Source organism: Mandrillus leucophaeus, unplaced genomic scaffold, assembly GCF_000951045.1.
Source record: "Mandrillus leucophaeus isolate KB7577 unplaced genomic scaffold, Mleu.le_1.0 Scaffold190, whole genome shotgun sequence".
NCBI classification, from domain to species: domain Eukaryota; kingdom Metazoa; phylum Chordata; class Mammalia; order Primates; family Cercopithecidae; genus Mandrillus; species Mandrillus leucophaeus.
In genome coordinates this window covers 2,473,625-2,487,196 of record NW_012101921.1, presented here as the reverse complement: position 1 = coordinate 2,487,196, position 13,572 = coordinate 2,473,625, and positions in this window count along the sequence as shown.

Below are 13,572 nucleotides of genomic sequence, written 5' to 3'. Positions count from 1 at the left end.
TGGAAGACTTGGCTGGGTGCAGTGGCCCACACCTGTAATCCTAGCACTTTGGGAGTCTGAGGTGGGCAGATCACTTGAGCCCAGGAGCTCGAGACCAGCCTGGCCAATATTGGCAAAACCCCATCTCTACAAAAAATAGAAAAACTAGCCAGGCATGGTGACATGCACCTATAGTCCCAGCTATTCAGGAAGCTGAGATGGGAGGATCACTTAAGCCTGGGATGTGGATGTTGCAGTGAGCTGATATTTTGCCACTGCACTACAGTTTGGGCAACAGAGTAAGACCCTGTGTCAAAGACAGAGAGAGAGAGAGAGAGACTTACTGGTTCAAAACATTTAAGAAATGAGAAAATATTTAGAACTGAGCAGTAATGAAAATAGCAACATTTCTAAATTTCTTGATGCAGTTTCAGAGATGTTAGAGGGAAAACTGCAGTCTTCATTTATAGCACATATAAGAAAATGAGTAGAGGGTTAAGTGTCCAGCTCAAGAATTTAGGGAGGAGGGAGCAACAAAGCAAACCTAAATAAAGTTGGATAAAAGAAATAATAAAGATGAGGACAGAGATCAACAAAATAGAAAATGGGCATAGCAAGCACCAACAAAACCAAAACATGGCTCTTGAAAAGACTGATAAAATAGACAAATTGCTGGCAATGCTGATTGATCTAGAAAGAGCAAAGGTACAAATAAGCATTCTGTAGAGCTGAGTTACTGCACCAGCCCCAACCCCACTACCTCTAGAACTGTCATGTGGGAAAGGAATAGCCTTCTCTCTTGTTTAAGCCACTGTCAAACTTCTTGCAGTCAAACCTAATCCTAACCCACACAGAGGGCTAGGCCAGGCCTGGGCTGGGTCCAGGCACCCTAACTAGGCCAAGCAGGATGGAGGAAGGTGTCTGCACCATGGGTGATCAGGCAAAGTGTGGCTTGAGAAGCAGGGGTGACAGATCAGGCCACAGTCAGGCTGGCAGAGCAGGCAGCTGTCCATGGACTGCCCTGATGAGCAGCGGCCATCAGGACAAGTGGTGACTGTTGCACCTGCTTTCAACAGTCTCCTGACTTCCCAGGTGAGCACACTCCAGGGCTACCTCTTGGAGGCCGGACCTATTGGGCAGGTGTGGTTCCTCCAGGACAGAGGCTATAGTCTCTGATTCGTGTGCTGGTCTTTCACTTGCAAGTTTCAAAAGCCCAACTCAACCCGGCTCAAACAATCAAAGCAATGCATTCACTCATCTAGTTTAGCTCAATCCGCCTGCCCAAACTATGTTTCCAAAGATTCACAATGTTGGCCTCACGTGATCCCATGCTACCCCTTCCTGCAACAGCCCAGATTCTTCTCCAGTGAAAGAAAAAATGGCTTCAGCAGCTCCAAACCTACCCTCCTCACATCACACCATCCAGGAAGACGTAGTTCCTTTTCCAACATCTCCCTTACAGGACTTGTGATTTGTTCTCCCTCACTGGCCAAAATTAGGCCATCTGCCTGTCTCTAAGCCAATCAACCTGCTTATTGACTTCAGCCAGTCAAGACCCAGCCTGGAAATTGCTGCTAAATTGAGTGACTCATGAATGACTGAGCCTCGCTCTCCTGGTGTATTAGAGCAGGTTTTCATAATACCTAACTGGTAATGTTTTCAGGCAGTATAAATAAAATCAGTACTTAGCACAACGCTTGATACACTCTGCATTTGATCAATGGTAACCATTAATAGCTATTAGCATGAACGCTAAAAACTGGGGCCCTGCCCAGGCGTGGTGACTCATGCCTATAATCCCAGTACTTTGGGAGGCCGAGGTAGGTGAATCACTTAAGGCCAGGAGTTCAAGACCAGCCTGGCCAACATGGCGAAACCCCGTCTCTAATAAAAATACAAAAATTAGCCAGGCATGGTGGTGCACACCTGTAGACCCAGCTATTCGGGAGGCTGAGGCTGGAGAATCTCTTGAACCCAGGAGGTGGAGGCTGCAGTGAGCCAAGATCGCAGTGAGTTGAGATTGCGCCACCGCACTCCAGCCTGGGTGACAGTGTGAGGCTCTGTCTCCAAAAATAATTTTAAATAAATAAATAAATAAAACTGGGGCTCTATTCTTACCCTTGGGTTGAGAAAGTCAGGCTGGTGCGCCAATGGTTTGAAAGGAGTGTCAGTCTGGGGCTAGCTCCTGAGAAAGTGGTATCAACATTAAACTTGATCCCCAGCCCTATGGGGTAAACTGAGGCATGTGTCCATGATACAACTGAAAGCAAAGAGTCCCAGGGAAGTCCGCAGTTCCCTCTAATCACCCAGCAGCCCCAAGAATAAAGAGGCAGATGTGACTCTGCCAAAACACTACTTCCCTAGGGGATCCCCTCCCCTCTTTGTGGTCTCTCCAGGGATCATGCCTAGGCTGCTGGTGTAGGGCTGTCCCATTAAAAGGACACATTCAAAGTAAGAGGAACAGAAAGGCTGCAGAGCCCCCTCGGCTCAGCTCATGGGGAGTGATGGGGTCATACGCCCTGACAGGCCTTTACACAGGGAGAAAAATCTTTCTAATAGCCCAGAAGAATGCCCTAATCTGACATCTCGTTTAGCAGATTATTGGGTCTGGCTTTGATCTCTACTGGGCATAATGAGTGCACCTCTTGGGCCAATCAGCAGTCATTAATTAGTAGAACGGCCAGCAGGTGGGCCTGCCTAGGAATGGGGCCCTTTGCTTGCGAATTGGGAGTTGAGCGTGGAGCTGTTTATGAGCGAGTCAGACCCAGAGTGAAACTATGGGATATATCAGGGTCACCAGGACCAGCCCTGGGGTCTCTCTGGGAAAGTGCTCTAAGCTAGGCCTTCACATGTGACACACAATGCCACCCAGGGACTGGGCAGTGAAAGAAGGTTCCCCACTCCCTGCAACACATAACCCAATAGTGAGAATACAGCAGCAACTCAACACATAGCAAACAGTGTAGGACACCATGAATCACAGTACCGCGATGTGACGACAAGCAGCAGAAATCACCCAGTTCTGTAACTGGCAAGTGGCTCTTGGCTTCCAATTACCCTTCCTCTTGGGGTCCTGCATCCCTCCCTCCCCCATGTGGCCCTTTGGGTTCCTGGGAGCTGATGAGTGAGAGAGGGAGTATTGGGTTCTATTGTTTCATCATCCCTCAGAGCAGTGGAACCCAGCCTTGTGGTCCTGCATTAGGTTTCAGCAGGGATGCAGCCAGGGAGACAGATAAGGATAAACCACGCTGGTGTTCCTGAGTCAGAAGGGCCGGGGCAGTGTGGGTGGGGACACATCCTGTAGACTTAGCATAGGAGGAGCTGAATTCATACACCATCCTCTGCCACTCACTAAATAACCATGTGGCCGGGCGTGTTGGCTCAACGCCTATAATCCTAGCACTTTAGGGGGCTAAGATGGGAGGATCACTTGAACCCAGGAGTTTTAGACCAGCCTAGGCAACATAGTGAGACCCCATCTCTAAAAAATAAATAAATAATAAAAAGTCATGTGATCTTGGGGTAAATCCCCTTAACTTCTGTAAGCATTGCTTTGTCCTCTGTGTAAGGAGGGGGTTATTTTTTACATCGCCCTTGCAACATGGGCTGTACTTAGTTGTTGTATAACATCCAAACACAGAGTTAATACAGGTATTTTCTTTAATTTTTTAACCAGCGGCTTCTGAACCAGAATAGGCTCTGAGAGGCTCCTTGTATTTTAAGTGTTCAGAATTATTAATACAACTTTAAATCAGTGAAACTAAACATTTAACTTCAAAAATTAATGAACCCATTATAAAACATTATGTAAAATATACATTCATAGAAATATAAACATTAAGCATATCATATCAGAACAAATCATTGAGACAAAATTTTAAAAAATAAATCATCATTCAAAAGATAAGAATATGTAATTAACTGTGAAAATAAAAAATCAAATATTACTTCTTTTTTAGTACAATCCTAAAAAAAGAAAAAAAATTAAAGGTGTCATTGTTAAATGAAGCACATTTTGTGTGCAAATTTTCCCCACTGCCTTAACAGCGGTCTCAGGAGAACAGCAAGGAGAAAGTTACAAACTGACAACAGATACTAACACCAGGATTGTGGCGGAGGAGGGGGTGATCTATCTCATTTAATAACTTTGAGAAAATATTTTTGAATTTTTTTCTGGCAGGAGTGGGTAGAGACTGAGATATTTTTCCTGATAGTAAGTGTGTATTTAGGGTTTTGTTTTTGTTTTAAGCCTTCTTTACTCTCATCGGGTATAGAGGTATAGAGGGAGATAGATGTCCACACCATTGTGGTCTTAATGTTCTTTGAACTAGAACTAGAGTTTCAGGAACAGTTTTGCTATTTTGCTATTCTGATTAGCATTTTTTTTCTCCTCTTGAGAATTACGGAAATATAAAAAATAAAAATTATTTTTAAACCTTTCTAAATGGTATCTCTTTAGAGTTTTAATGTAGCATATAACCCTCTTGGTAGTTTTAAGACAAATTACTCTGATTTTAGGTTTATAAAAATACAAACTAATAGTATTGCAACTGGTATGTGATAATTTAAAATACACATAGAAAGACTAATGAAAACTGGTTTTGTAATGTCTTATTCTAGGTCAGTAGTTTCCAAATCTTTTCTTTCGTGGGGAACGTCTTTTGTTTTTGTTTTTGTTTTTAGACAGGGTTTCGCTCTGTCACCCATGCTGGAGTGCAGTGGTGCAATCATGGCTCACTGCAGCCTCGACCTCCTGAGTTCAAGTGATCCTCCCACCTCAGCCTCCCTAGTAGCTGGTACCACAGGCACATGTCACCACACCTACTTATTATTTTTTCTTTTTTTACATTTTGTAGAGATAGGGTTTCACTATGTTGCCCAGGCTGGTCTCAAACTCCAGGGCTGAAACAATCCTTGGCCTCTCAAAGTGCTAGGATTACAGACAAGAGCCACCGAGCCTGGCTTCTATTGTCCACATCCTCTGTTGAGGGAACCAAAATGTCAAAACACAGCAAAAGCAGGGGAACATTGAACCAAGTAAGTGACAGGGCTCAGAGCCCTGCTTCCCTCCTTCGTTAACACCCTCCCTGCAAATACTTACACACAGTTTGCACACATGAACGTGTGGGGAGGTAGTGATGCCTGTGTTTATTCAGTTCATTTTGGGGGAGTGAGGGTTAACTAAGCACTTCTCTGTGCCAGCCTCTGAGCTAGATTCTGGGGAGACAATGGAGCTCACAGTCTAGCAGGGCGAAGGACATTCAGGAAATAATCACTGATAGAAACACTTGATGACACTGGTGGTAAGAGCATCTCCCCTCTCTCTGTGGCCCTCCTCCCCTGACCACAGACACACACATAAAGAGATCTAAGGGCCTGCAGGAGACCAGCTTACCCAGCCCCTACCTTCAGGAAGTTCTGACAGCCCACAGGAGCCTTGCAAAGGAGCCCAGTGGTTCCAGCAGGTCCTCCCGGGCCACTCAGAGGCCCCAGGGAACACAAGGACAGCAGGCAAGTCCCCTGGGCTGCTCCCTAGCTATGCCTCCCTGACGCAGGGCATCCTTGGTGAGTCTCAAGGCACCTGCCTCTCCTTCACCCATCCCCACAGACAAATGTCAGCAGCACCAAGGTGGATCCAAGTTTTGTAAAGCCTGGAACTTACACAACTTAGGGGACTCTCTTTAGGAAACAGAACACAAAATTATTAATACAAAATTAGGTTAAAAAGTGAATATTTGGCCAGGTGCGGTGACTCACGCCTGTAATCCCAGCGCTTTGGGAGGCCGAGGTGGGCAGATCGCCTGAGGTCAGGAGTTCGAGACCAGCCTGGCCAACATGGTGAAACCCCATCTCTACTAAAAACTACAAAAATTAGCCAGGCATGGTTGCGGGTGCCTGTAATCCCAGCTACTAGGGAGGCTGAGGCAGGAAAATCACTTGAACCCGGGAGGCAGAGATTGCTGTGAGCCAAGGTCACACCATCTTTAAAAAGCCTCTCATTCTTTCCTAGAAATCACATCAACCAACACATTTTTCAAAGCTGAGATATACACAAAAACCAGAAATACAATATTTTAATAAATCGACTTGCTGACACACCTTTATAACACTCTATTCTCTATATTTTTGGCTTTGTGTTCTCTTTGATTGCCTCGCTATATGTCAATGATTTCATAATATATTTTTCTACAGAGAGATAGAATGGTGCTGCCTCTGACATCCTTGTTAAAAATATATACTTTGTTACTGAGAGTTTAGAGAAATTTATTTCGGCTTCACAATGAATGTGTGAATTTTCAGGATAAGTGTTGTATTAGTCAATACTCTGCAGAGAAACAGAACCAATACAATATATAGATCAGTCTGAGCCTGAAGGCCTGAAAATGAGGGTGCAAGAATGATGTTTAAGGGCAGAGGATATATGCCCCAGTTCAAACAGAGATATCAGAGGTGTTTGAACCAGAGCAACTCCATCTTGAATAAGGGCTGGATAAAATGAGGCTGAGACCTACTGGGCTGCATTCCCAGACAGCTAGACATTCTAAGTCACAGGATAAGATAGGAGGTCGGCACAAGACACAGGTCACAAAGACTTTGCTGATAAAACAGGCTGCAATAAAGAAGCTGGCTAAAACCCACCAAAACCAAGATGGCAACGAGAGTGACCTCTGGTCGTCCTCACTGCTACACTCCCACCAGCACCATGACATTTTACTAATGCCATGGCAACTTCAGGAAGTTACCCTATATAGTCTTAAAAGGGAGGCATGAATAGTCTACCCCTCGTTTAGCATATAATCAAGAAATAACCATAAATATGGGCAACCAGCAGCCCTCGGGGCTGCTCTGTCTCTGGAGTAGCCTTTCTTTGTTCCTTACTTTCCTAATAAACTTGCTTTCACTTTACAGACTTATCCTGAATTCTTTCTTGTGAGAAACTGAAGAACCCTATCAGGGCCTCTTTCCAGAGAGAGTGAATTCATACTTCCTTCACGATCTCGGCTCACTGCAAGCTCCGCCTCCCAGGTTCACGCCATTCTCCTGCCTCAGCCTCCCAAGTAGCTGGGACTACAGGCACCCGCCACCACGCCCGGCTAATTTTTTGTATTTTTAGTAGAGACGGGGTTTCACCATGTTAACCAGGATGGTCTCGATCTCCTGACCTCAAGATCTGCCTGTCTTGGCCTCCCAAAGTGCTGGGATTATAGGCATAAGCCACTGTGCCCGGCCTCACCTTTTCCTTCTATTCTGCCCTCAACAAACTGGATGGTCCCTACCCCAGTGGAGGGGGATCTTCTTTACTCCGTCTACCCATTCAAATGCTAATCTCTTTCGGAAACATCCTCACAGACATGCCTGGAAATAATGTTTTACCAGCCATCTGGGTGTCCCTTAGCTCCGTCATATTAACACATCAAATTAACTATCCCAAGTCCACTCCTTGGCAACTTGGCACCCATACACATCTTCTTATACCACACTTTAGCACCAAATAAAGACAATAATGTAACCACCCAAGGGGTTCATCTTGCCCGCCTGCCTAGACAGAGCCAATTCATCAAGACAGGGAAATTACAATAGAGAAAGAGTAATTCACACACAGCTGGTTGTGCAGGAGACCAGAGTTTTATTATTACTCAAATCAGTCTCCCCAAGCATTCAAGCATTCCGGGAGCAAAGTTTTTAAGGACAACTTGGTGGGTGGAGGGAAGCCAGTGAGCCAGGAGGCTGATTGGTCAAAGATGAAATCATAAGGAGTTGAAGCTGTCTTCTTGTGCTGAGTCAGTTCCTTGGTGGGGACCACAATATCAGATGAGCCAGTTTATTGATCTAGGTGATGCCAGCTGATCTATCAAGTTCAGGGTCTGCAAAACACCCCAAGCACTGATCTTAGGAGCAGTTTAGGGAGGGTCAGAATCTTGTAGAATCCAGCTGCATGACTCCTAAACCGTAATTTCTAATCTTGTGGCTAATGGTAGCCCTACAAAGGCAATCTGGTCCCCAGGCAAGAGGGAGGTCTGCTTTGGGAAAGGGCTGTTACGGTCTTTTGTTTTAAACTATGCACTATAAACTGAGTTTCTCCTACAGTTAGTTCAGCCTATGCCCAGGAATGAACAAGGACAGCTTGGAGGTTAGAAGCAAGATGGAGTCAGTTAAGTTCAACCTCTTTCACCGTCTCAGTCATAATTTTGCAAAGATAGTTTCAATAACAAGGTTATAATGAAACTGCCTTTGCAAAAAAAAAATTGTAACTATAAGAAAATTATGACAGTGACAGAGAACTGATCTAACCACCCCCCATTTTGTCTTTAACCTCCACACTGGCCTCAGGCATTCCTGGGTTTGGGCCAAACTAACTTTGGGAGAAATTTAGTTTACAGTTTAAATGATAGCAGCTCTTTAATCCGCCTTTGTAAAGCTAATGAAAGACTACCAGGTTAGGAGGACTGAATTCATGCTAGGGTACAGACATAAATGATTACCAGTCATTACTCTGGTAGTCACAAGATTTGCAAATTCCCCAATTACTCCTGCAAATAACATCACTATTTTAGAGCCTATTATTGGCATTTTGAGACGTCTTTTCAGATTTTTGCATTTCTGACAATTGATGACTCCACCCAGCCCCATACCTCCACCCAGAAGCAGACTCAGCACATTTTCTCAGGACCATTTTTCACACCCCTGTGTTTGCATCTGCAACCAATCAGCAGCACTCATTCCTTGGCCTGACAAGCTATCCTTGAAAAATCCCAGGCTCCTAATTTTCAGAGAGATTGAATTGAGTAATAACTCTGTCTTTCACGTGGTATGGCTAGCTTCACGTCAATTAAACTCTTTATTGCAATGCTATGGTCTCAGTGAATCGGTTTTGTCTTGAAGTGGGAAGGAAGAAACTATCGGGGGATTACAATAATTCTGCCTAATATGATACAACTATCCCCCATACAACTGAAAATGCAATAATTCCTTCCCTAGGAGGTAAAGTCCTTAAGTGATGTCTACTCTTCTGATATCCCACAACTTAAATACTATGATATAAAATTAACAGCACTCAAATACTAATAAGGTGTTAATAAGGTGGATACCTTATTAATGACATGTCAATGACATAAGGGCAATACCTCATGTTACATAAGAAAAGAAAGATATTTGCTTAATGTATGTATATGTTCACACAAACATATTCACAACAAAATAAGCATAAAATACTCATGACAATTAAAATTTTCATTTCTGTAACTGGTCACATTGTCAGTGGCACTGGAACCAGAACAACTCCATTGAGACCAACTGTGCTGCATTCCCAGGAGGTTAGGCATTCTTAGTCACAGGATGAGATAGGAGGTCAACACAAGATACAGGTCACAAAGATTCCACTGATAAAACAGGATGCAGTAAAGAAGCCAGCCAAAATCTGCCAAATTCAAGAAGGTGATGAAAGTGACCTCTGGTCCTTCTCACTGCTCATTTTACACTAATTATAATGCATTAACATGCTAAAAGACACTTCTACCAGTGCCATGACAGTTTACAAATGCCATGGCAACATCTGGAAGTTACCTTATTTGGTCTAAAAAAAAAGAGGACTCCTCAGTTCCAGGAATTCTTCACCTCTTTACCATAAAACTCATGAATAATCCACCCCTTGTTTAGCATATGATCAAGAAATAACCATAAAAATAGCCAATCAGCAGCCCTCAGGGCTGCTCTGTCTACAGAATAGCCATTCTTTGTTTCTGCACCTCGTTAATAAACCTGCTTTCACTTTATTCTGTGGCCTTGCCCCAGATTCTTTCTTGTGGGAAAACCCTCTCTTGGGGTCTGGATCGGGACCCTTTCCCGGTAACAATGTGGTCATAACTGTTATTTGCAACTACCTTCTCTACTACACATTATTCCATTATTCTGAGGTTGAGTAGGCACCTCAACTTCAGATGGCTGTGGTTCTTTACTTGGCTGGGTAACCCAAACCTTTATTACTGAAGTGTCTGGGCCATTAGTATTCAAGCCCAGATTGGGTGTTATTGTTTTCCATTAATCTTTTTTTTTGAGGGAGTCTAGCTCTATCACCCAGGCTGGAGTACAGCATGGCTCACTGCAACCTCCACCTCCCGGGTTCAAAGCAATTTTTCTGCCTCAGCCTCCCGAGCAGCTGGGATAACAGGCGCTTACCACCATGCCCAGCTAATTTTTATATTTTTAGTAGAGATGGGATTTCACCATATTAGCCAGGCTGTTCTTGAGCTCCTGGACTCAGGTGATCCTCCCACATCAGCCTCCCAAAGATTATAGGCGTGATTACACCACGCCTGGCTATTTTCCATTAATCTTAGTCACTGGGCATGGTAATACTAAGAGACACCCTAAAGGATCTCCTGTATCCTAGATATACTCCTTCTTACCTCTATTGTGGAGTAGTAGTCCAATTTCCCCAATGGCAGTCAGGTAAATCACCCCAGCCTATACAGTAACTCCCTTTTTGCCTGTTTACTCAGAGTCATGAGGCACCCAAAGTGGCTGAGTGGTAGTTTTAACCTCCAGTTCAATGGAATCGTTGTTTCTCCTTGTGGAAGCATTTCTTTCTCTGGAACTAAGACCTTCAGAACAGTAGAGCATAAAATTGTGGGAAGAGGAAGCAAAAGTTTGCTAGTAGATGAGTAGGGGTGATGATGAGTGGTTCTGCTGCCATTTTCACCCCTTGATTCCTGAACCCATGAATCCTGGCTCTGGAAGAAACAGCACCATATACAAGATGCTAATTCAGAACATATACAGCCTTCTGGAGAACCCTGTCTCAGCCCTGCAAAGTATTCTCACCACACTGGTGCTGTGGGTCTTTGAAAGGCCGTGTTACTGTTCTATCAAGCCAACTTCTTCAGGATGGTAAGACCAGTGAATTCCATGAATATGGGTCACTTTTGTTATGAAGTGAGTCTGTGTGGAATATAATTATGGTAAATAAGGCATTCTGTAAATCACCATGTGGTTGTTTTGGCAGAAGTATCATGTGCAAAGAAGATAATCATATCCAGGGTATCTATTCCAGTAAGGGTAAAACACTGCCCCTTCCACAGTGGAAGTGGTCCTGTCTAATCAACCTGCCACTAAGCAGCTGGCAGATCACCTTGGGGAATGGTGTCATATCAGGGGCTCAGCGTTGGTCTCTGCTTTTGGCAGATTGGGCACTCTATGGAGGCTGTAGCCAGGTCAGCCTTGGTGAATGGAAATCCACGTTGCTGAGCCCCGGCATAACCTCCACCTCTGCCCCCATGGCCACTTTGCTCATGAGCCCACTGGTCAATGACAGGAGTGGCTAGGGAAAGAGCTTGACTGGCTGGTATCCAAAGAATGAGTCACCCTAACCACTTGATGATGATGATTATTATTATTTTTAAGACAGAGTTTCACTCTTGTCACGCTGACTGGAGTGCAATTGTGTGATCTCGGCTCACTGCAACCTCCGCCTCCCGGGTTCAAGTGAGTCTCCTGCCTCAGTCTACTGAGTAGCTGGGATTACAGGCACCTGCCACCGCACCTAGCTAAATTTTGTATTTTTAGTATAGACAGGGTTTCACCACATTGGCCAGGCTGGTCTTGAACTCCTGACCTCAGTTGATCCGCCCACCTTGGCCTCCCAAAGTGCTGGGATTACAGGCATGAGCCACCACACCGGGCCACCACTTGACTATTACAATTGTCTTCTGCTGAGGTTATTCTTTGATAAACAATCACTGGGGCACAAATATCTTCACATTTTTTACCCATTCAGAAAGATCTATCAACATATTTCTTCCCCAAATTTCTTTGTCATTAATTTTCCAATTGTGTTCCTTCCAAGTCCCTGACCATCCAGCCAAACCATAGGCTACAGCCCATGAGTCAGGATATAATTGTGTATCTGGCCATTTCTCCTTCTAAGCAAAGTACACAACTAGGTTGCACTACCTGAAGTTCTGCCCACTGGAAAGATTTCCCTTCACCACTGTCCTTCAGGGATGTCTCAGAGAGAGGCTGTAGTGCCCCAGCTGTCCAACTTCAGGTGATGCCTGGATATCATGCAGAACCATCCATAAACCAGGCTCAAGTTTTCTCTTCCTCTGTCAACTGATGGTAGGGGGTTCCCCATGAAGCCATAGGTGCAGCCTGAGGAAGAGACAGAACTGTAGCAGGAGTCAAGACTATGGGTATTTGGGCCACTTCTTCATGCCCACTCAGGCCTGATCACATATATACACTTCCATTGATAATGGAGTGTTACTGAACACTTTCAACTTTATGGCTAGGTGGGTCAGATAACACCCAGTTCATGATGGGCAGCTCAGGTCTCGTGGTAACTTGGTGTTCCGTGGTCAAGTGTTTAGTTTCTACTAAGGCCCAGTAACAGTCCAAGAGTTGTCTCTCAAAAGGAGAGTAATTATCTGAAGATTATGTCAGGGCCTTCCTCCAAAATCCTAAAGCTCTGCACTGCCATTCACCAATAGGGGCCTGCCGCAGGCTCCAAGCAGGATCCTATCTGCCACTACCACTTTAAGCACCATTGGATCTGCTGTATCACATGGCCCTAGTGGCAGGGCAGCTTGCACAGCAACCTGGACCTATTGCAGAGCCTTCTCCTGTTTTGAACCCCACTCAAAACTAGCAGCTTTTCAGGTCTCTCAGTAAACGAGCCACAGTAGCATATCCAAAGGAGGAATGTGTTGCTTCCAAAATCTAAAGAGATGTACCAGGCATTAGTCTCTTTCTGGGTTGTAGGACAGGCCAGATGCAACAATTTATTCTTCACCTTATAAAAAGAGATATCTCAACATGCCCCGTACAACTGGACCTCTAGAAATTTCACTGAGGTCCCTGTATTTTTGTTGGGTTTATTTCCCACCCTCTGACACACAAGTGTCTTATCAATAAGTCTAGAATAATTGCTGTTTCTTGCCCAGTAGGTCCAATCAGCATAATGTCATCAATGAAATGAATGAATGAGGTATTCTGTGAAAGCAAAGGTGATCAACAGCTCTGCAAACTAAATCATGACAGGCTGTAGAGTTGGGTTTTTTCTTTTCTTTCTTTTTTTCTTTTTTAGACAGGGTCTCACTCTGTCACCCAGGCTGGGGTACAGTGGTACAATCATGGCTCACTGCAGCCTTGGCCTCATGGGCTCAGGTGATTCTCCCACCTCAGCCTCCCAAGTAGCTGGGACTACAGGTGCACACCACCATGCCCAGGTAATTTTTTGTAGAGACAGCATTTCACCACATTGCCCAGGCTTATCTTAAACTCCTGGGCTCAAGGAATCCTCTTGCCTTGGCCTCCCAATGTGCTGGGATTACAGGCATGAGCCACAGTGCCCAGCCAGGCTAAAGAGTTAATATGCCCTTACAGTAGAACAGTGAAGATATACTGCTGGTCTTGACAGCTGAAGGCAAACTGCTTCTGGTGGGCCTTATGGACAGAGGTAAAGAAAAAGGCATTTGCCAGATCAACAGCTGCATACCAGGTACCAGGGCACATGTTAATTTGTGCAAGCAAAGAAACCACATCTGGAGTCATCACCTGGTTAAGCTTACGATAATTCACCATCATTTTCCAAGATTC